Here is a 22,605-nt window from a genome sequence, read left to right as displayed (position 1 = left end):
CTTTCAGTGGACATGCCTTGCTGCAGCAATACTAACCCTGTACTGACACCCCCTTCAGCTGCCAACTCAGCAAACTTATTGGGGTGTGCCAGATGAGGACTATCCTCCCTGGTACTTTTCCCTCTACCCCATCTTCTAACTGTCACCCAGCTAGCTGCCTTACATTCCTGCAGCTCCATACCACCATCCTACCAAACATCTATCCCATTGAGCGTCTGAGCAGACTCCTTTCCATATTGTTTATGTCATGATCCAGACCGGATTTTGCATCCTGTTTTCCTTTTTTCCCGGTCTGGTCATGTCAAGAGTTAACCTTTCCCAGCCTCATTCTGGGTTCAGGTTGGCAATTTATTGCCACTGCTTCCTGCAGGCAATGTAAGTTATAGTTTTTGCCTAGGGCTGCTGTAGCTGACTCCGATTGCTCTGATTTGTCCTGCTGCATTTGCTGTCTGAACCCATGTCTCTGTTTTCCCCTATTCCCATCTTGACTCAATGTTTCCCTTTAGTGTATTGACTCCCTGGTTTTGACTTGGCTTGTATCCTGACCTGCTTCTACCTTTTGTCTTCTGGCTTATCTGCTCTTGACCATTACTGATCCACTGGCTTATCTCTGACTGTGAGTTTGCTTATTCCTTTGGTACTGCGCTACAGTCTAGGATCTGACCCGGCTTATTTGACTATTTTGCTGCCTCTCATGGTAGCCTCACTGCTGCACTGCAGGCCAGCTCTGTTTAGGTGCAGTCCTGCTTCCACTCTACTGCCATCTTGTGGAGCCTGCACCTACCTGCATTGAAGCAGTGTGACAGCCCATGGATCTCAGTTTTGCCAGCTGCTCATTTAGAACCAGTACCTGGGCTTCCAAACGCACAACGTGCTCATATCCCTCAAAGCAGGATGCACCCTCGACTGACTGTTCAAGGATTGCATACAAGATGTACACTGGATGGCAATGTCAATAAAGGAACTTATTTCCTAATGGGGATTGCACTAGACAGAAATTTAAGTACAAAGAAATATAAAGTACTAGATGGCAGCCCGATTCTAAAGAATCGGGAGTCTAGAATCCATATATACTTTATTTATTCAAATGTAAGAATAATACAATTAATAAATAATAGTAAGAAAGAACAAAAATAATGGGCAGTATATGGAGAAAACACCAAACAAAAGTTCAAAATTGGTGTGAAAATGTCACTGAACCACTTCACAACTAAATATATATAGTTTTGGTAAATGGTATCATTTTTTTGACGAAATTCGGCAGGAGCTTGAAGAGCAACGTCACTGGGCCCGCCTCCACGCAGTAGAAACTTGCTGTGAGGTAAAAATTCAAAAATCACACCAAAATGGCGGGCGGAGTGTGTCACAGTACGGCACGTTTCTGATTGGTCGCTCGCAGCAGGCGGCAACCAATCAGACACTGGACACTGTTGACGTCACTTATCTCCGGACATTAGCTCCGGACATTAGCTCCGCACATTAGCTCCGGACATTAGCTCCGGACATTAGCTCTGGACATTAGCTCCGGACAAAGCCACGGAAGTTGGCACAAATTGCAGGAAGTAGTATTCTAGGCAATTAATCTCCGGACATTAGCTCCGGACATTAGCTCCGGACATTAGCTCCGGACATTAGCTCCGGACAAAGCCACGGAAGTTGGCACAAATTGCAGGAAGTAGTATTCTAGGCAACTATATATTAGATTAATAAAAGACAAACAGCAATTCAGTAATTCCTCCCTTTCAAACTCCCTGAATCCAAAGTCACTGAATCACAAGTCACACACTTACTTCTGTTTGCACTTGAGCGCTGGACACACTCGCTAAGAGTGGAGAATGATGCCTCTTTGGTTCCTGTCATTTAGTCAATTCATTACCCATCTGCATATACCGTAGTCTCACCCAGTTCCTGCTTATGAAGCATCAGTATAAGGCTGCCGTCACACTAGCAGTATTTGGTCAGTATTTTACCTCAGTATTTGTAAGCCAAAACCATGAGTGGGTGATAAATGCAGCAGTTGTGCATATGTTTCTGTTATACTTTTCCTCTAATTGTTCCACTCCTGGTTTTGGCTTAAAAATACTGATGTAAAATACTGCCCAAATACTCCTAGTGTGACGGCAGCCTAAGGCTGTAATATAGTACAATATGGAATGCCTTTGCAAAGGCCAGATAAATCACATCAGCCACATTAACAGCATCCAAATTTGCACTCACCTCCTCATAGAAACCGGGACTGGCCATCTGGCAATTCTGGCAAATGCCAGAAGGGCCTGTCTGGTCATGGGCCTCCTTGTCTGCTACGTTGTTAACAGTATCGGTGTTCTCAAGACACCCATACTGTTAACAGTTGTGACTTAGCACAAAGTTGCTGACTCCGTCACTTACCCCAGCAGGCCATCGGTATCATTAGAAATATCGGTCTTGTAGTAAATCTTGCTTTCCTCTATCCAGGGTAATATTAGTAATGTATCCCATCTGGTGCTTGGGGACGGGGACAACATGGGCCTGTGTGATTTTAAATGCCAGGGCTGAATTTCAGTCCTAGTCCGTACGTGGGTGGAGGTCCTGATATCTTCACCTCCAGAAGTATTCCGGAGAGTAGGGCAAGCTAGGGTGCCCCCTAGTGTTAGGGACAGGGAAGGAGCCCCTGGTACCCGGTCACCTGACTGCTGTATCGTGACACAACTATTACAGTTATCACAACTTATATTGTGATGAACTACAGTTGAAACTCGAATTTTACATACACTATGTAAAAAGACACATATGCATGTTTTTCTCAATATCTGACATGAAATCAGAATAAAACTTTCCCGTTTTAGGTCCATTTGAATGACCATAATTATTAATATTTGCCAAACGCCAGAATGAGAGAATGTTTTAATGCATTTATATTTCTTACTGCAAAGTCAAAAGTTTACATACATTAAGATTACTATGCCTTTAAACAATTCTGGACTGCCTATATGACGATGTCATGTGCTTGGAAGCTTCTAGTTTTTTGGCAACATCTGATTTAATTTGAATGCACACCTGAAACACACTGCTTCTTTGTGTAGCATCATGGGAAAGTCTCAAGAAATCGGCCAAGAAATCAGGAAGAAAATTGTGGACTTTGCTAGAAGACGGCACTGCTAGCGAAACATACGTTTCGGCACCACAGCTCCAAGGTAAATGCTCTGCACAGACTTTATTTAGGATATCCTACCACCTCTCAATATTTATGTGTTGGTTCCCCCTGGCTTTTTGAGTACTTACTCACCAGTTTATGATTGGGCATTTTTTCCGACACCTTATATATTTATTTTTTCAAATTCCCTTCCTTTATACCTGTGCATCATTTTTCACCATTTGTGTCATCAGTGTGCAGGAGTGGTGCCTCCTTTTTTCTGACCATTCTCTGTCTCCACCATGCATCTTTTTATGTCCTACTTTTCAAACATATTTCTAATAAATATTATGTTTTATATTCTACTTGGTTTCTTTAGGCTGATGGGAGTGGTACTCCCATTAGCCGAGGCTGTGACCGAAGGTAAATTTTTTACTGCCGGTCACAGCTGCTGGCTCATAATCGTAGCACTCTGACCAGTGGTAATAATCTTACCGCTGATCAGAGGCGCCGGTGGTTATCGCGTTGTCATGCAAATGACAGAGTGGGAAGAACCCAATGTTCGGGTTCCCAAACAGTAACTTCTGGAGAAGTATGTGTTCGGGGTGCGTGCCTGAGCAGCCAGCAGGTGTTTGGTATGGACCCTGAACTTTACTGTTCGGGTTCGCCCATCTCTAATAAATACTGAATAAATGCTGTATCATTACATACAGTAAAGCATTGCAGTTAGAGGGACAGATGTGTAGAAAACAGAATGAGGTGTTAATTAGACCATAGAATTACTAATTATTATGGCATGGCTTTATTACCCCCTATTACGATTCTGCACAGAAGCAGTTCCATGATACCATAAGATGCAATCTGCTTTGCTTTCTAGGTTATATGGAAACTGTAGGAAAACATCACTTAGAATAAATATCCTGTGTTTGAGCTTCATGATATAAAAGTTAATATCCAGTGGAATGAATAGCGGCAAAGCTATAAACATAATTTGATAAAACATAAACTTTCTTATTCCGAGGAAGCATGATCTAGTGGAGCATGCAGGGGTCATAGAATCGATGCAGACTGTGTCCAGTGACCAGTGACTATTACACATTAGGCTGCATTAAAGCTGTCAGCTCACTGCACAGTCAATTCTGCTGGGAATATGCATCAAAATGCAAGACAAACAGCAAACATTTACATCTATGTCAAATGACATCAGCAGCCGGGGTGTAAATCATATTTGGCTGGCTCCTTTATTCAGAGTAAGTGTTTGTGAAGGTTTCTAGATCATTGGCGTGACATATTGGCAACTGGCACGGCAAGAATCCAGTAAAGTATAGGGTATACCGTGAAGATTGGTAGAGCAGCTTAGTATACATTTTTTGCAAAAAACGTATCAACCAAATACCCTGTTATTTACATCTTTTACTAGCACTTGCGGATTACTGCAAACATTTTTTCAAACTGAGTGTTTTTGGTTTTACCATTCTCTTTTGTGTCTTCAGGTTTCTTGGTGGTGTGTGAACATGTTCTTACAGACTTGTTCACTGTGCAAGTAGCCCATGTGTTCCTGTTTCCATGATTGTTCTCTTGTGTCTACAAGACTGGGGAGTTCCACCACTCCTCTTGGGCTAGCTGCACATAAGCTGTTCTGCCCTGTATGCACACATGGATTTTTCCTCTCTGAACCCTGTTCACACAGGTAATATACAGATGATCAGGTTTTTAAATACATCAGATAGGGATTGCATACATTAGTTAGGACTGCTCTGATAAGGGTATACCGTGAAGATTGGTAGAGCAGCTTAGTATACATTTTTTGCAAAAAACGTATCAACCAAATACCCTGTTATTTACATCTTTTACTAGCACTTGCGGATTACTGCAAACATTTTTTCAAACTGAGTGTTTTTGGTTTTACCATTCTCTTTTGTGTCTTCAGGTTTCTTGGTGGTGTGTGAACATGTTCTTACAGACTTGTTCACTGTGCAAGTAGCCCATGTGTTCCTGTTTCCATGATTGTTCTCTTGTGTCTACAAGACTGGGGAGTTCCACCACTCCTCTTGGGCTAGCTGCACATAAGCTGTTCTGCCCTGTATGCACACATGGATTTTTCCTCTCTGAACCCTGTTCACACAGGTAATATACAGATGATCAGGTTTTTAAATACATCAGATAGGGATTGCATACATTAGTTAGGACTGCTCTGATAAGGGTATACCGTGAAGATTGGTAGAGCAGCTTAGTATACATTTTTTGCAAAAAACGTATCAACCAAATACCCTGTTATTTACATCTTTTACTAGCACTTGCGGATTACTGCAAACATTTTTTCAAACTGAGTGTTTTTGGTTTTACCATTCTCTTTTGTGTCTTCAGGTTTCTTGGTGGTGTGTGAACATGTTCTTACAGACTTGTTCACTGTGCAAGTAGCCCATGTGTTCCTGTTTCCATGATTGTTCTCTTGTGTCTACAAGACTGGGGAGTTCCACCACTCCTCTTGGGCTAGCTGCACATAAGCTGTTCTGCCCTGTATGCACACATGGATTTTTCCTCTCTGAACCCTGTTCACACAGGTAATATACAGATGATCAGGTTTTTAAATACATCAGATAGGGATTGCATACATTAGTTAGGACTGCTCTGATAAGGGTATACCGTGAAGATTGGTAGAGCAGCTTAGTATACATTTTTTGCAAAAAACGTATCAACCAAATACCCTGTTATTTACATCTTTTACTAGCACTTGCGGATTACTGCAAACATTTTTTCAAACTGAGTGTTTTTGGTTTTACCATTCTCTTTTGTGTCTTCAGGTTTCTTGGTGGTGTGTGAACATGTTCTTACAGACTTGTTCACTGTGCAAGTAGCCCATGTGTTCCTGTTTCCATGATTGTTCTCTTGTGTCTACAAGACTGGGGAGTTCCACCACTCCTCTTGGGCTAGCTGCACATAAGCTGTTCTGCCCTGTATGCACACATGGATTTTTCCTCTCTGAACCCTGTTCACACAGGTAATATACAGATGATCAGGTTTTTAAATACATCAGATAGGGATTGCATACATTAGTTAGGACTGCTCTGATAAGGGTATACCGTGAAGATTGGTAGAGCAGCTTAGTATACATTTTTTGCAAAAAACGTATCAACCAAATACCCTGTTATTTACATCTTTTACTAGCACTTGCGGATTACTGCAAACATTTTTTCAAACTGAGTGTTTTTGGTTTTACCATTCTCTTTTGTGTCTTCAGGTTTCTTGGTGGTGTGTGAACATGTTCTTACAGACTTGTTCACTGTGCAAGTAGCCCATGTGTTCCTGTTTCCATGATTGTTCTCTTGTGTCTACAAGACTGGGGAGTTCCACCACTCCTCTTGGGCTAGCTGCACATAAGCTGTTCTGCCCTGTATGCACACATGGATTTTTCCTCTCTGAACCCTGTTCACACAGGTAATATACAGATGATCAGGTTTGTAAATACATCAGATAGGGATTGCATACATTAGTTAGGACTGCTCTGATAAGGGTATACCGTGAAGATTGGTAGAGCAGCTTAGTATACATTTTTTGCAAAAAACGTATCAACCAAATACCCTGTTATTTACATCTTTTACTAGCACTTGCGGATTACTGCAAACATTTTTTCAAACTGAGTGTTTTTGGTTTTACCATTCTCTTTTGTGTCTTCAGGTTTCTTGGTGGTGTGTGAACATGTTCTTACAGACTTGTTCACTGTGCAAGTAGCCCATGTGTTCCTGTTTCCATATTGGCAACTGGCACGGCAAGAATCCAGTAAAGTAACCCCTTTGGTTTCATAGCTAGCATTACATAAATCCTCAATCCAGTATTTTTATGCAGTCCAGACATTTTTTTTCACATCGCCCCACAAAAATAATGCCCCCCTGAAATGTACCTGATGCTTTAATGATTTGCTGTGTTTTCTCCTTCCATAGAAAGCGTAATCAATGCAAGCAATAAATTAACTCCAGGAGCAGCATCGTCAGTTTAACCTATGAAAAGCCCAGCCATGTCATTTCTTGGACCATTTATGAATATTTATGTACATTGCACTGATACAGTGAGTTATTGTGTTGTGCCTTAACCCACAGCATCTAAATAGAGCAATAAATAATTCGGATTATTATATGTCCAATGGATCAGAATAAATTGAGAAGGGAATTATTCGTGGATAAAGCAATACCAGCCGACTGAGCTCCTGTAAACCACATCGACAGTAAATGCCTAGGACTTAGAAAAAGCTCTTTGTCACTAAGACACTCCTTGACATTGAAACTGCAACACCAATAAGGAAAAGTCAAAGAATTATGGAAATCATAGGATCGATAGGCATGTTAATGGTATGCAAACAAAGAAAAATGGAAGCAAAATTTTCCAAAATGTCGTAGTAACCATTCTTTAACATAATAATGCCAGGTCGCACGTTGCTTTTGCTCCTGCGAAAAGCCTGCATTACCTGAACTTGATACCATAGCCTGCAGTGTCTCTGAATTTGTCTCCTGTTGATCACATTTGTGATGTAATTTATCAGCAATTGTAAAGGAAGCTGCCAGCAGCAGATCTTGATTACATGCATGCTTAAAGGGAATTTGTCAGTAGGATTAACCCTCCTAAGCCCTTTATGTGGGTGTGTAAGTAATAAGAAGTTGAATAATATTATACTTTGTTATTTGCAATATGATGTCTTATTCCAGAGAAATCCACATTTTTCTTAATATGTAAATGAGCTGATAAGATCTACTGGATGGACAGAGATCTCAGTGATAATCTACCTGCAGAACTTATTTTAAATGAAAGGAGGGCGTGACCAAGGCGAGACATGTAACTGCTGACAGTCTGCTTTCCAGATTTGCATGTCACACACTGGTAACGCCCATTTTAATTTAAAATAAGCTATGGAGGCAGATTCTCCGGGAGATCAGTGTCTTTCCCATACATCTTAACATTTCATTTTTATAACAAGAAAAATGTGGATTTCTTTGGAATAAGACGTCTGATTGCAGATATCAAGTTATCATTTTATTCAACTTTACTTGATATACACTGTGTTCCAAATTATTATGCACAAAGAGTTTAGGAGTGAAAAGGTTATAATTTTTTTGTTTGTCATTTAAACTCATTGATGTGATGTGTGTCAGGGCTCTTTATATCACTGAAAGCAATTGCAGATACCTGTGCAAATTAGTTTGGCAGGTGTAAGCAATAAATTACTTGGCACTCAGGAGAATATTTTCATGATAAGAAGTGAACAATTCGTTTATTAGGTGCATCCAGTTCAAATTTAAACGTTTTCGGTCTAATCACAAGACCTTCATCAGAAACCGTTTGAGAATACTGGAAAACACACTGACTATGTACGGGCCCACAAGGGTGCCGGCATCAGATAGGGTCCGGGAGAAAAGAGCTCCCGGGAGCAACGCTACCCCTGCCACACCGCGCCGGTGCGCCCCGTAGTTCCAGCGCTTCAGCTCTTGCGAGTACCTCGTCTCTCTCCAGCGCTCTTCCCTCACACCTCCGGACCCCCAGGCGCTCTTTTCTCCCGGACCCTATCTGATGCTGGCACCCTTGTGGGCCCGTACATAGTCAGTGTGTTTTCCAGTATTCTCAAACGGTTTCTGATGAAGGTCTTGTGATTAGACCGAAAACGTTTAAATTTGAACTGGATGCACCTAATAAACGAATTGTTCACTTCTTATCATGAAAATATTCTCCTGAGTGCCAAGTAATTTATTGCTTACAGTTTACGGGTTGGATACCTAACTTGTGCACCACCAAGAAGCCCTGAGTGCCGTGTTTCCTATTGCTAGTTTGGCAGGTGTGTCCAAATAAAGGCAAGACTACTTAAGAAGGCTGTTCCACATTATTAATCAGCCTACATTTTTGGCCAAAATGGGAAAGAAAAAGGATGTGTCGGCTGCTAAGAAGCAACAAATTGTGGAGTATTGAGGTCAAGGCATGACTACAATCAACATTGCCAAGACACTTCATCGTGATCATCGCACAATCAAGAAGTATGTAGCTGATTCCCAGCACACACGTGTGCGTGCTGATAAGGAAAAATTGAGGACTCTTTCCAACAGGCAATTGCGTAAGGTTAAAAGAGCAGCTACAAAAATGCCTTGTCAGAGCAGCAGACAAGTTTTTGAAGCTGCTGGTGCCTCCAACGTCCCCAGAACAACAAGATGCAGGGTCCTTCATAGGTTTGCAGCTGTGCGTAAGCCATCCTGTTGACCACCTCTATCCACTGCACACAAGCAGAAATGGCTCCAGTGGGCCAAACGATACATGAAGACTGACTTCCCAACTGTTTTGTTCACCAATGAGTGCCGTGCAACGCTCGATAGTCCAGATGGATGGAGTGGAGGATGGCTGGTTGATGGACACCCCATGAAAACTACTAAGGTGCCAACAAGGAGGAGGTGGAGTAATGTTTTGGGCTGGAATCATGGGGAGAGAGATTGTAGGCCCCTTTATGATCCCTGAAGCGGTAAAGATGAACTCCATAATCTATGTGGAGTTTCTAAAACAACACTTCCTGTCATGGTTCAAGAGGAAGAAATGTGCTTTCCACAGCAAGATCATTTTCATGCATGTAATGCACCATCTCATGCTGCAAAAAACACATCTGCATCTCTGGCTGCTATGGGCATAAAAGAGGAAAAACTTATGGTGTGGCCACCATCTTCTCCTGACCTCAACCCCATTGAGAACCTCTGGAGCATCATCAAAAGGAGTGTCTATGGTGGCTGGAGGCAGTTCACATCTAAGCAACAGCTCTGGGAGGGTATTCTGTCCACATGCAAAACAATTGAAGCAGAAACCATCCAAAAACTGACAAATTCAATGGACGAGAGAGTACAGAAGCTTCTTTCGAACAAGGGGTCCTATGTGCAAATCATCACCTAGAATAAAGTTTTCACTTGAAAACTGTTTGATTTCATTTTGTAATAAGCTGATAATGCTTAGAACTTCACAATTGACCATTTTTTTGTTCAAAATTAAATAAAAAAGGTTGAAAACTCTGCTGTGCATAATAATTTGGAACATGCATTTTGAGTGTTTATTTTTTTTTAAAAGATACTGTTTTCATAGGCAGTTTGTTCCAAAACATTGCAATTATACTAGAATAGTAGATGACTGGAAAATAACAATGACTGCAATTCAGATAGGTAATTTAGAGAAAATAAGAGGAAATATTATTTGCATAATAATTTGGAACACAGTGTAGACGGCTTAGGAGAGTTGATTCTACTGACAGATTCCCTTTAAGTACACTCAGCATTGCAGAATATTCCTCACTGAAAGCAGCCAAGGCGTATCAGTGCAGGGATTTCTGTGTGTAGCGTAGAAAACTCAAAACTGAATAAATCAAGATGTTTTGAAAATCTTGCTTCCATTTCTCATCATTTACATATCATTACCATGTCTATCCATCCTGTGATTTTCAAAATTCTACGACTTTTCCTTATTAGTGTTGCAATTTTAATGTTGAGGGGTTTAGATACTGTTCACTGCGCAGATAGCATTGAGACATTTCTACACCTAAATGTGAAATAAATAGTGCATGAGTATAATACAAATAGGTTACTCTGTGGCAGCCCCACCGGATAAGGATATGTGCACGCAATCAGTATTTGTAGCAGATTTTTCTGCAGAAAAAAACATTGTTGACAGTAAAAACGCTGCATAACATACTATCATTTATTACACATTTTTTTACATTAATTTATACGCTTTAACTTACCGTATTTTTTGGACCATAAGACACACTGGACCATAAGACGCACCCAAATTTTCAGAAGGAAACTAGGGAAAAAATATAATGTGTCAAATGGGAGTCAGTCTTACAGTCCGCATTCAGCTTACCAGAAGGGGGATGATCGGCACAGGTGGAGAAGTGGTCACAAGGGAGCGTGGTCACAGGGGTTGTTCGGTGGTCCAGACTGATGAGGTGGCCTCCGGTAAATCCCATCCCAGGCTGGTGTGGCAGTGGTGTTCTGGGGATCCCAGTGGTTCCGTGGTATTTTGTGACAAGTCGACGGTGGTGCTGCGGGGCTCCGCCGGCATTTTGCAACAGGTGCGGTGGTGGTGCTCTGTGGTGCGGCAAGGCTCCGCCGGCATTTTGTGAAAGCCCAAAGGCCCCCGCAGATCCATTGCTGTGCTGCGGTGGCCTTTGGGAAAATGGTCGCCGGGGGGTGGCGCATATTCAGATTGAGAACACAGAAACGAGAGCTTGTCTCCAGATCTCATCTCCCGAGATCTAGGGACGAGATCTCGATGCTGAGATCTGAATCTGAGCATGCGCCACCCCCGGTGGCCATTTTTCCAGAGGCCACCGCATGACAGCAATGGATCCGCGGGAGCCTCAGGGCTTTCAGAAAATGCCAGCAGTACCCCCCCCCCCCCCACCCCCTGCACCACAGAGCGAAAGGCCGGGACTGCCGCCACAGTATTTTGCAAGTATATTCCGACTATAAGACGCACCCCCATTTTTCCCAAAAAATTTTGGGGAAAAAAGTGTGTCTTATAGTCTGAAAAATACGGTAAGTTTTTTCTCACATTCATTTAAATGGTGAAAAATTAAGCAACATGTGCATTAGATTTCAGAAATCTCATTCATTTTGCTAGAACTGCAAAAAGTGGCACTTTTTTCCATGGTAAAAACGCATGGAAAAACGGGCAAAAAATGTGTGAGCAAGCCTTTACTTGTTTTTATTATGACCCAGTAGAAAATTGAGATGTCATACAGGGTAAAGCCCACTTGGATTAAGGAGTAAAATAAAAATGCTTTGAAAAACAGCAGTGACTAGAGGACTGTGCGTAACCAGGTAATGCTACATTTGGCGCATCTATCATCTTCAGCTTATAACCGGGTGAGTGCTTCTGAAAGAAGGTTATCCAGCTGGAACAACCCCTTTAATATGTAATTGGAATTATTATTGATTTCATATAGGTGATTTGTTATGAATTATGGGCAAGTCAAGCATGTTCATTCTTTTCTACTTTTCCAGATGATACAAGTCAGTCTGGATTATTAACAGTCTCAAACTGGAGAAATACACTGTTTTAGTTTTTCTTAATTTAGACAGGAGCATTATAAAAATATCCTATGTCTAGCGTGCATATTCATAGTACTGCGCCCGTTGCCTGATATAAGGCACCTACTATACATTCACATTAAACCCAGATGAAAAAAGCTTTTTCCGTTGCATGTTATACCAGAAAGCGGCTCCGTGGGGAGAGTATGGCGCGGTACTGTATAATGTCACACGCTTTCATTATATTTAACAGTAGTCACTTTGGCCCGGATTTATCATTTGTGGGTTTTTTAAGAGAATCTGTCAGCAGTTTTTTTGCAATGTAATCTGAGGGCAGCATAATATAGGGTCTGGGATGTTGATTTCTGTTATGTGTCACTTACTAGGCTGTGTTCTATGGTTTCAATACAATCAGCCCCCAGCACTGATTAGCAGCTTACTGTCAATAGACTATGAAAGTTGCTAGTCAGGAGTATGGGCAGGATTAGCTTTCTGAGCTCTGCTACATGCTACATCTAAAAACTCTGATTGTATCACCCAGTATACTGAGATACATCTCTGGAATCAGGGTCTCATTTCCCTACATTATGCTCCTTTGAGATGATGAAGTAAAAACCTGGTGACCAAATCCATTTAAGTCACTTTCCTTTTTTACCTTGCGGTATTAGTTGCAAAACGGCGCAAGTGATTCATGGATTTGACGCAAAGTAAAAAAAATAGGCTTTCTTCCTGTATTGAACTGTTTTTACAAATCCTGGCACCAAATGTCACACGTTGGATCCAAAAGTCACAAAAATGGTGCCAAATTTTGGGTTGCTCCACACAACAACAGGAGGGGGGACTACAGTGAAATCACGGCAAATTTTGCAACTTTTTAAAAAGCCACAATTGATGTATCAGGCTAAAACATCTGAAATTCCAGTTGTCTGTTCCTAAAAATAGAGAAATGGGATATCAAACACAAGTCTGAATGTAGCCATAGAAGCACTTTTCACGCTGCAATTTTGCAGACCTTATTGATAGTGCACCTTTTAGTTCAGTTATGAAATAAAGTGTGTAGGACAGTGAAACCTAAACATAGTAACATAGTAACATAGTTAGTAAGGCCGAAAAAAGACATTTGTCCATCCAGTTCAGCCTATATTCCATCATAATAAATACCCAGATCTACGTCCTTCTACAGAACCTAATAATTGTATGATACAATATTGTTCTGCTCCAGATGACTACTAATGTTCGGCTTCTCTCACACATCAGGTTTTTGCCGTCAGGCTCAATCCAGCGATTTTTTTAAAAAACAGAATTGGCAAAAGCTGGCACCACATCTGTTTACTTCTCATAGACTTGTATTAGCGCCAGATTGTGCCGGTTGGCCTCACGTTGTGTCCGGTTTAGGCCGGCGTCTGGAAAAAAACACAGACAGTAACGTTTTTGTCTGCGGCAAAAAAAATGAAAGCGCCAGATCCGGCGTTTCCGTTTTTTGCTAGAATGGAAGCCTATGGATGCCGGAATGTGCCAGATCCGGAAAATGATGGATCCGGCCACCGGATCCGTTTTTTTTAACTGAGCATGCTCAGATACATTTAGCCAGCACCCAAGAAACATATATTAACACTGTCAGTGAGGCCTCCTCTCATCCACTTACCAGCCAGCCACCAAGACAAAAGACCTGCCACAAGAGCTGAACCTGCCTCCAGAGCTGAACCTGCCTCCATCCAGCAGCCAGCCAGCCAAAGCCTGCCAGGCAGCTACAGTGTGCCAGCAGCCAGCCAGGCAGCCACAGTGTGCCATCAGCCAGCTAGCAAGCCAGCCAGAGTGTGCCAGCAGCCGGCCAGAAGTCAGCCAGGCAGCCACAGTGTGCCAGCAGCCAGCCAGCAAGCCAGCCAGCCAGAGTGTGCCAGCAGCCAGCCAGAAGTCAGCCAGGCAGCCACAGTGTGCCAGCAGCCAGCGAGCAGCCAGCCAGGCAGCCACAGTGTGCCAGCAGTTAGCCAGCCACAGCTTGACAGAAACCACTTGTAGCCATGTCTTTTCTGGGAGCCCTCCCACGCGTCGTTAGCACTGTGAGTTAAATAATTTATTTTTTTTTCTTTTTGGTGATGTTCACATAATATATAATAAAAATATGGAAGCTGCAGTAGAAGAGGTGATTCCAGAAGGAGATGAACTGGGTGGAGAGATACCCGGAGCAGGCTCGCAATTGGTAAGTTTCTTACATGCATCGCAGAACCACATCATCACAGACATCACAGTACACACAACACATAAAAACAGATCATTACAGACATCACCAAACACACAACACATAAGCCTACATCCAAACACATAATGTTTTTTTCTTTTTTTATAGTCTTCTGATTCTGGGGCTCGATCCAGAGGTCCTCAATGCGCCTCCCAGGGTCGTCAGCGTGAGCGTCAGGGCAGTCGCCATCGAGTAAGTACCTTTTTTTTCTTTTTTAAACTTTATGTTGTTGTTTTGAGTGTAATGTTTTTGTTTTTTTTATTTTTAACAGGCTTCATAGTGTGCTCCTGACTTGGACTGTGAGGAGGCCAGGCTAAACATCTACCTCCTCATCGATCTAATCCGACAGCGGGAGCCGCTGTGGAACATGGGGGACCGCCGCCACGCCGATATCATTGTGACCCTTCGACTCTGGGAGCAAGTATGCCACGAACTGGTGGACAACTGGGAGGACCTCGATGTTCAGGCCCAGAATCAAGCGCGTAAGTATTCACAGTTCAGCTATGTTGCTGGATGTAATGTGTTGTATACTAACCAATTTGTGCTTTCACTTTTCAGGCGAAAAGAGTTGTCAAGCGGTGGCAGTCAATCAGGGATCAAGAAGAAATTCAACAAAGAGATGCAGGCCCCGAGTGGATCTGAAGGACACAGGAGCAAATATAAATATGCTTGAGCCCTGTCGTTCCTTCGGTCGACAATGGTGAGCAGAAGGTAATTATTTCCCACCCCATTTAATGAAAAATGTTTACATGTCTAACCCTATTTTGGGGTTTCCGCCAGGGCCAAGCAATATCAATATATTAATTATATATTTTTTCTTTTTCCACAGCACCGTCAGCAGCACTCAGGAGCCTGCAGATTTGAACCCTTCTGGGGCGATCCCTCAGGAGTCCGCCACCGAGGGACACTTCGACAGTGCCAGCCCATCTGCACCTTCCCAGCCTTCCCTCACATCTGATCCCTCGGTCCCATCCACCAGCTCTGGAGCATCGTGGCCGACTAAGTTACATGAAGCTGCTGGTGAGGATATAGCTTTACCATTACCCCACCTCTCTGATGCTGCCACCTCTAGAACACCTGTGGGTTCTGTGCGGCAGCACCAGAGGGGTCAGAAAAAGAGCTATGCGCCCGAGTTCTTGCATCTGAATGCAGCCTTCCAGAACTGTCTCAAACTGTTGTCTGAGCAAATGACCGCAGGATTTAATTTGCTCAGCAATAGTATTCTTGAGTTGCACACACGCCTGGATAGGATGCATTCAGATGCAAGTAAATCTCCAAAGCACACCTTTTTCCAGTCAGTACTCGAGCGCATGGACATGCTATCTCCTGATCAGCAGATGCATGTAATGCACGCGTGCCAGTTTGCTCTAGTGCATGTTAGCTCCCAAGCCCCTTCACCCACCCCGGTAGTTCCTCCCGCACCTGCCCCCCTCCAGTCACTGTCCCCCCTCCCCCTTCTATACAATACCAGCATCCTGCCCCGTACCAGCATCATGCCCCGTACTAGCATCCTGCCCCGTACTAGCATCCTGTCCCATACCAGTTCCCAACAACAACATCCGTGCCTCCACTCCCTGCCCAACCTCAACTCCCTGCCCACTACCACCAGTCTCCTTCAACATCCATCATGCCCCAAACACAACCCTCTTCACCACCACCTCTTCTGCCTCCCAAACCCACCACTCCACCCCTCAAACCTTCCAAATTCCCAACACTACTCCGGGTTTCATGTCCACCCGTTCTCTTTCGTTCTCCACCCCTTCACCTGTTTTACCTACTGATCCATCACCACCACCACTAAATTCCTCTCTCCACACTCCCAGTGTCGAAGTGTCCCAATCTGACATCCCCTCCAGTATTATCTCCACCTCACACTATCTAAATTTATAAATATTTTTTGTTAAAAATGTGTTAATAAAAAACAGTTTTTTGGTTTAAAAATTTTGTCTTTCATTTATTAAATGATAAGGTTAAATACTTTGGGTTAAACAAGGTACAATACTGTGGTTAAAACAAGGTCAAATACTTTGGGAAAAAGCCAACCAGGTACTCTACTTTGGGTTAAAAAGGTAAAATATTTGGGTACAGAAGGTAAAATACTTTGTGAAAAACCCAACCAAGTACACAACTTTGGTTAAAACAAGGTACAATACTTAGGGTTAAACAAGGTCAAATACTTTGGGTAAAACACAACCAGGTACACTACTTTGGGTTGAAAAGGTAAATACTTTGGGTAAAGAAGGTCCAAGACAAATTTTCAAACTCTCTCATCCTGCCAGTCTACTCTTCCTTGAGGTGAAATAAAGTATTCAGCAAATGTGTCTCTCATTCTGGAAACTGACACAGAACTTCTAAAAGTAATGTTATGATAATCATGCAAGGTGGTTTCTTCAGAGCGGTCATCAATGGAAATCTGTTCCTTGTATATAGCAAAATTGTGCAGGACCACACAAGCTTTAACCACCTCGTCAACAGTGTCAGTCTTCAGGTTGATAGCCGTCAACAGAACTCGCCATTTTGCTGTTAGAATCCCAAAAGCACACTTCACCATTCTTCGTGCTCGTGTGAGGTGGTAATTAAAAATTCTTTTAGTTGCCATCAATCCACTACTGGAGTATGGTTTCATCAGGTGTTCCGAGAGTTGGCAGGCTTCATCTTCAACACAAACAAATGGCATTGGTGGCCCAGAGGTTTCAGGCAGCGGTCTTGGGGGTGGAAATATGGTGTTTCCATAGAGATGACACCCCATTGCAGACAATTTAAAAACTTGTGAATCATTGGAGCCACTATAGGCCCTAATATAAATTTGTATTCAGCGTCAGTGATGGCCATAAGCACAATGGAGAAATATTTTTTATAGTTAAAATATTCCGATCCAGATCCTGGACAGATCCTTGACAATGTGGATATGTTTCCTGTCCATTGCACCCAAGCAATTGGGAAACTGACAGATTTGTTGGAATTTATCTGCAATTTCCAGCCAACTCTCCGTTGTGGGATGTGGAATAAACTCGCCATGTAAGGCCGGCCTCACACTAGCGAGTTTTACAGATGTATGTCCCACGCTGTAAATCCATCTGAAGGGGTTAAATCATTTTACAAGCAGAAGCCTGCTAATGCAGCCGCCCCTGCCTGTAAAAACCCGGCGAATGAATGGAAAGTAGGTGAATGACCTGTAGTTACCTCGAGTTGCGGTGATGCGCCCTCTGCTGGATGTCCTCATATGAACTTGAGCCTGGGAACTTTTCTGAATATTTTCCCACGCTCGAGTTCATATGAGGACATCCAGCAGAGGGCGCATCACCGCGACTTGAGGTAACTACAGGCCATTCCCCTGCATTCCATTCATTCCCCGGGTTTTTACAGCCACAAGCACAGCTGCATTAGCAGAGCTCCTGGGTGTAAAATGATTTAACCCCTTCAGATGGATTTACAGCGTGGGACGAGACTGATCATCATCGGAAGGTATGGAATATTGTTGTTTGTTTTTTTACATTTGTTCCAGGTGACAAGGGTCTTCAGGTGGATTACCAGTATAATAAAATATTACAACAACCTGTGTATTTATTTCATTAAAATACTTTGTAATAATGTGTGTGTGTTTTTTTAACCATTTCATACTATTGGATTAATAATGGATAGGTGTCATAATTGACGCCTCTCCATTATTAATCTGGCTTAATGTCACCTCACAATAGCAAGGTGACATTAACCCTTCATTACCCCATATCCCACCACTACAAGGGAGTGGGAAGAGAGAGGCTAAGTGCCAGAATAGGCGCATCTTCCAGATGTGCCTTTTCTGGGGTGGCTGGGGGCAGATGTTTTTAGCCGGGGGGGGCAATAACCATGGACCCTCTCCAGGCTATTAATATCACTGGCTTTACCGCTCTGGTGGAGAAAATTGCGAGGGGAGCCCACGCCAATTTTTTCCGCGATTTAACCCTTTAATTTAATAGCTAGAGCGCGCAAATTTTGCACATACACTCTGCTAACAGTAGTGTGGAATATGCAAAAAAAAGGGATATGAGATGGTTTACTGTATGTAAACCACGTCTCATATCATGTCGGGTTTGTGAAGGAGATAGGAAAAGCCGACAATTGAATTACCGGCTTTTAAGCTATCTAGCGCTGTATGAAATATTAATATATATACATATATGTGTCTCACTGACATATATACGTATATATATATATAGACAGTATATATGTTTTTACGATTATTTGAGCCCATGGTTCCATTGTATGTCCGTATGTCGGTTTTGCAAGCCTGCGAGAAAATCTCGCAGTACGGATGCCATACGGATTACATACGGAGGATGCCATGCGCAAAATACGCTGACACACCCCGCCTAAGGATGACATACGGATCACTATTTTGGGGACTTTTCTGCGTATTACGGCCGTAAATAACGTGCTATATTTTTATATAAGAAGAGGGGACGGGAAGAAAAACATTAGACTCGAACAAAGACGACCCAGGAAAACATACTCTGAAGGGAGGTAAGAACATTTCTAAAACAATCCACAGTGAGGAGATTGGAACAAAACAAAATCCTCTAAACTGCATGCTCGCAAACGCCAGAAGCCTGACAAACAAGATGGAAGAACTAGAAGCAGAAATATCTACAGGTAACTTTGACATAGTGGGAATAACCGAGACATGGTTAGATGAAAGCTATGACTGGGCAGTTAACTTACAGGGTTACAGTCTGTTTAGAAAGGATCGTAAAAATCGGAGAGGAGGAGGGGTTTGTCTCTATGTAAAGTCTTGTCTAAAGTCCACTTTAAGGGAGGATATTAGCGAAGGGAATGAGGATGTCGAGTCCATATGGGTTGAAATTCATGGAGGGAAAAATGGTAACAAAATTCTCATTGGGGTCTGTTACAAACCCCCAAATATAACAGAAAGCATGGAAAGTCTACTTCTAAAGCAGATAGATGAAGCTGCAACCCATAATGAGGTCCTGGTTATGGGGGACTTTAACTACCCGGATATTAACTGGGAAACAGAAACCTGTGAAACCCATAAAGGCAACAGGTTTCTGCTAATAACCAAGAAAAATTATCTTTCACAATTGGTGCAGAATCCAACCAGAGGAGCAGCACTTTTAGACCTAATACTATCTAATAGACCTGACAGAATAACAAATCTGCAGGTGGTCGGGCATTTAGGAAATAGCGACCACAATATTGTGCAGTTTCACCTGTCTTTCACTAGGGGGACTTGTCAGGGAGTCACAAAAACATTGAACTTTAGGAAGGCAAAGTTTGAACAGCTTAGAGATGCCCTTAATCTGGTAGACTGGGACAATATCCTCAGAAATAAGAATACAGATAATAAATGGGAAATGTTTAAGAACATCCTAAATAGGCAGTGTAAGCGGTTTATACCTTGTGGGAATAAAAGGACTAGAAATAGGAAAAACCCAATGTGGCTAAACAAAGAAGTAAGACAGGCAATTAACAGTAAAAAGAAAGCATTTGCACTACTAAAGCAGGATGGCACCATTGAAGCTCTAAAAAACTATAGGGAGAAAAATACTTTATCTAAAAAACTAATTAAAGCTGCCAAAAAGGAAACAGAGAAGCACATTGCTAAGGAGAGTAAAACTAATCCCAAACTGTTCTTCAACTATATCAATAGTAAAAGAATAAAAACTGAAAATGTAGGCCCCTTAAAAAATAGTGAGGAAAGAATGGTTGTAGATGACGAGGAAAAAGCTAACATATTAAACACCTTCTTCTCCACGGTATTCACGGTGGAAAATGAAATGCTAGGTGAAATCCCAAGAAACAATGAAAACCCTATATTAAGGGTCACCAATCTAACCCAAGAAGAGGTGCGAAACCGGCTAAATAAGATTAAAATAGATAAATCTCCGGGTCCGGATGGCATACACCCACGAGTACTAAGAGAACTAAGTAATGTAATAGATAAACCATTATTTCTTATTTTTAGTGACTCTATAGCGACAGGGTCTGTTCCGCAGGACTGGCGCATAGCAAATGTGGTGCCAATATTCAAAAAGGGCTCTAAAAGTGAACCTGGAAATTATAGGCCAGTAAGTCTAACCTCTATTGTTGGTAAAATATTTGAAGGGTTTCTGAGGGATGTTATTCTGGATTATCTCAATGAGAATAACTGTTTAACTCCATATCAGCATGGGTTTATGAGAAATCGCTCCTGTCAAACCAATCTAATCAGTTTTTATGAAGAGGTAAGCTATAGGCTGGACCACGGTGAGTCATTGGACGTGGTATATCTCGATTTTTCCAAAGCGTTTGATACCGTGCCGCACAAGAGGTTGGTACACAAAATGAGAATGCTTGGTCTGGGGGAAAATGTGTGTAAATGGGTTAGTAACTGGCTTAGTGATAGAAAGCAGAGGGTGGTTATAAATGGTATAGTCTCTAACTGGGTCGCTGTGACCAGTGGGGTACCGCAGGGGTCAGTATTGGGACCTGTTCTCTTCAACATATTCATTAATGATCTGGTAGAAGGTTTACACAGTAAAATATCGATATTTGCAGATGATACAAAACTATGTAAAGCAGTTAATACAAGAGAAGATAGTATTCTGCTACAGATGGATCTGGATAAGTTGGAAACTTGGGCTGAAAGGTGGCAGATGAGGTTTAACAATGATAAATGTAAGGTTATACACATGGGAAGAGGGAATCAATATCACCATTACACACTGAACGGGAAACCACTGGGTAAATCTGACAGGGAGAAGGACTTGGGGATCCTAGTTAATGATAAACTTACCTGGAGCAGCCAGTGCCAGGCAGCAGCTGCCAAGGCAAACAGGATCATGGGGTGCATTAAAAGAGGTCTGGATACACATGATGAGAGCATTATACTGCCTCTGTACAAATCCCTAGTTAGACCGCACATGGAGTACTGTGTCCAGTTTTGGGCACCGGTGCTCAAGAAGGATATAATGGAACTAGAGAGAGTACAAAGGAGGGCAACAAAATTAATAAAGGGGATGGGAGAACTACAATACCCAGATAGATTAGCGAAATTAGGATTATTTAGTCTAGAAAAAAGACGACTGAGGGGCGATCTAATAACCATGTATAAGTATATAAGGGGACAATACAAATATCTCGCTGAGGATCTGTTTATACCAAGGAAGGTGACGGGCACAAGGGGGCATTCTTTGCGTCTGGAGGAGAGAAGGTTTTTCCATCAACATAGAAGAGGATTCTTTACTGTTAGGGCAGTGAGAATCTGGAATTGCTTGCCGGAGGAGGTGGTGATGGCGAACTCAGTCGAGGGGTTCAAGAGAGGCCTGGATGTCTTCCTGGAGCAGAACAATATTGTATCATACAATTATTAGGTTCTGTAGAAGGACGTAGATCTGGGGATTTATTATGATGGAATATAGGCTGAACTGGATGGACAAATGTCTTTTTTCGGCCTTACTAACTATGTTACTATGTTACTATGTTACACTGAGTGCGAGGCTGGCCTAAAGAGTCCCACGATGCACGGCAGGTGTGCTTCACAATTCCGGAGATGGTGGAAATCCCAAGTCTGAACTGGAAATGGAGTGACGAAAGGGATTCTCCAGTTGCAAGGAATCTGTGAAAAAAAAAGGGAAAATGAGTACAAAATACCATCAATAACATTTCAGTTATAAGTCAGCTTTAACAGTTGAAGATACAATAAAAATAATCATTAAAAACTACCAGCAACAACATTACAGTTCTAAGTGTGCTTTAACAGGAGGAGATACAATAAAAATGGCTTACCGAAGAGCCACCATCAGATGCTCCGCCGGTGACACTGAGAAGCAGCAATATGTATCACTTCTTCTGATGAGGTGTCCAGTTCGTTCCACCAATAAGTCAAAGTTCTCCATTTGCATCCGAACATATGAGAAAAATTTCTCAAGGTTTCCTCGTAGCTCCATGTATAGTGTAGAATACACCCCACGCGTTATTCTCTGGGCAGTGATGGGGTGGATCCTCAAACGTCGTCAGTGCAGGCGCATGATGCACTGCTGTCTCTCTCGCTCCTTTTCCAGAACAATCGCTTTCAAACGATTCACCTCAACAGTAAAATCCAAAGTAATCTTCCGAATGTTTGCCATCACGCCTTCCATCTTCGCCACTTGCCCGTCTACAACCTGCACTTGCTCCTCTTCCATCTGTCAATGATGGGCTGTAGGAACACTGTATATATAGGTTTTCAGTAA

This window comes from Ranitomeya imitator, chromosome 1 (assembly GCF_032444005.1).
Source record: "Ranitomeya imitator isolate aRanImi1 chromosome 1, aRanImi1.pri, whole genome shotgun sequence".
Taxonomy (NCBI): domain Eukaryota; kingdom Metazoa; phylum Chordata; class Amphibia; order Anura; family Dendrobatidae; genus Ranitomeya; species Ranitomeya imitator.
The sequence above is the reverse complement of the archived record's forward strand: the minus strand, read 5'-3'. Positions refer to the sequence as shown.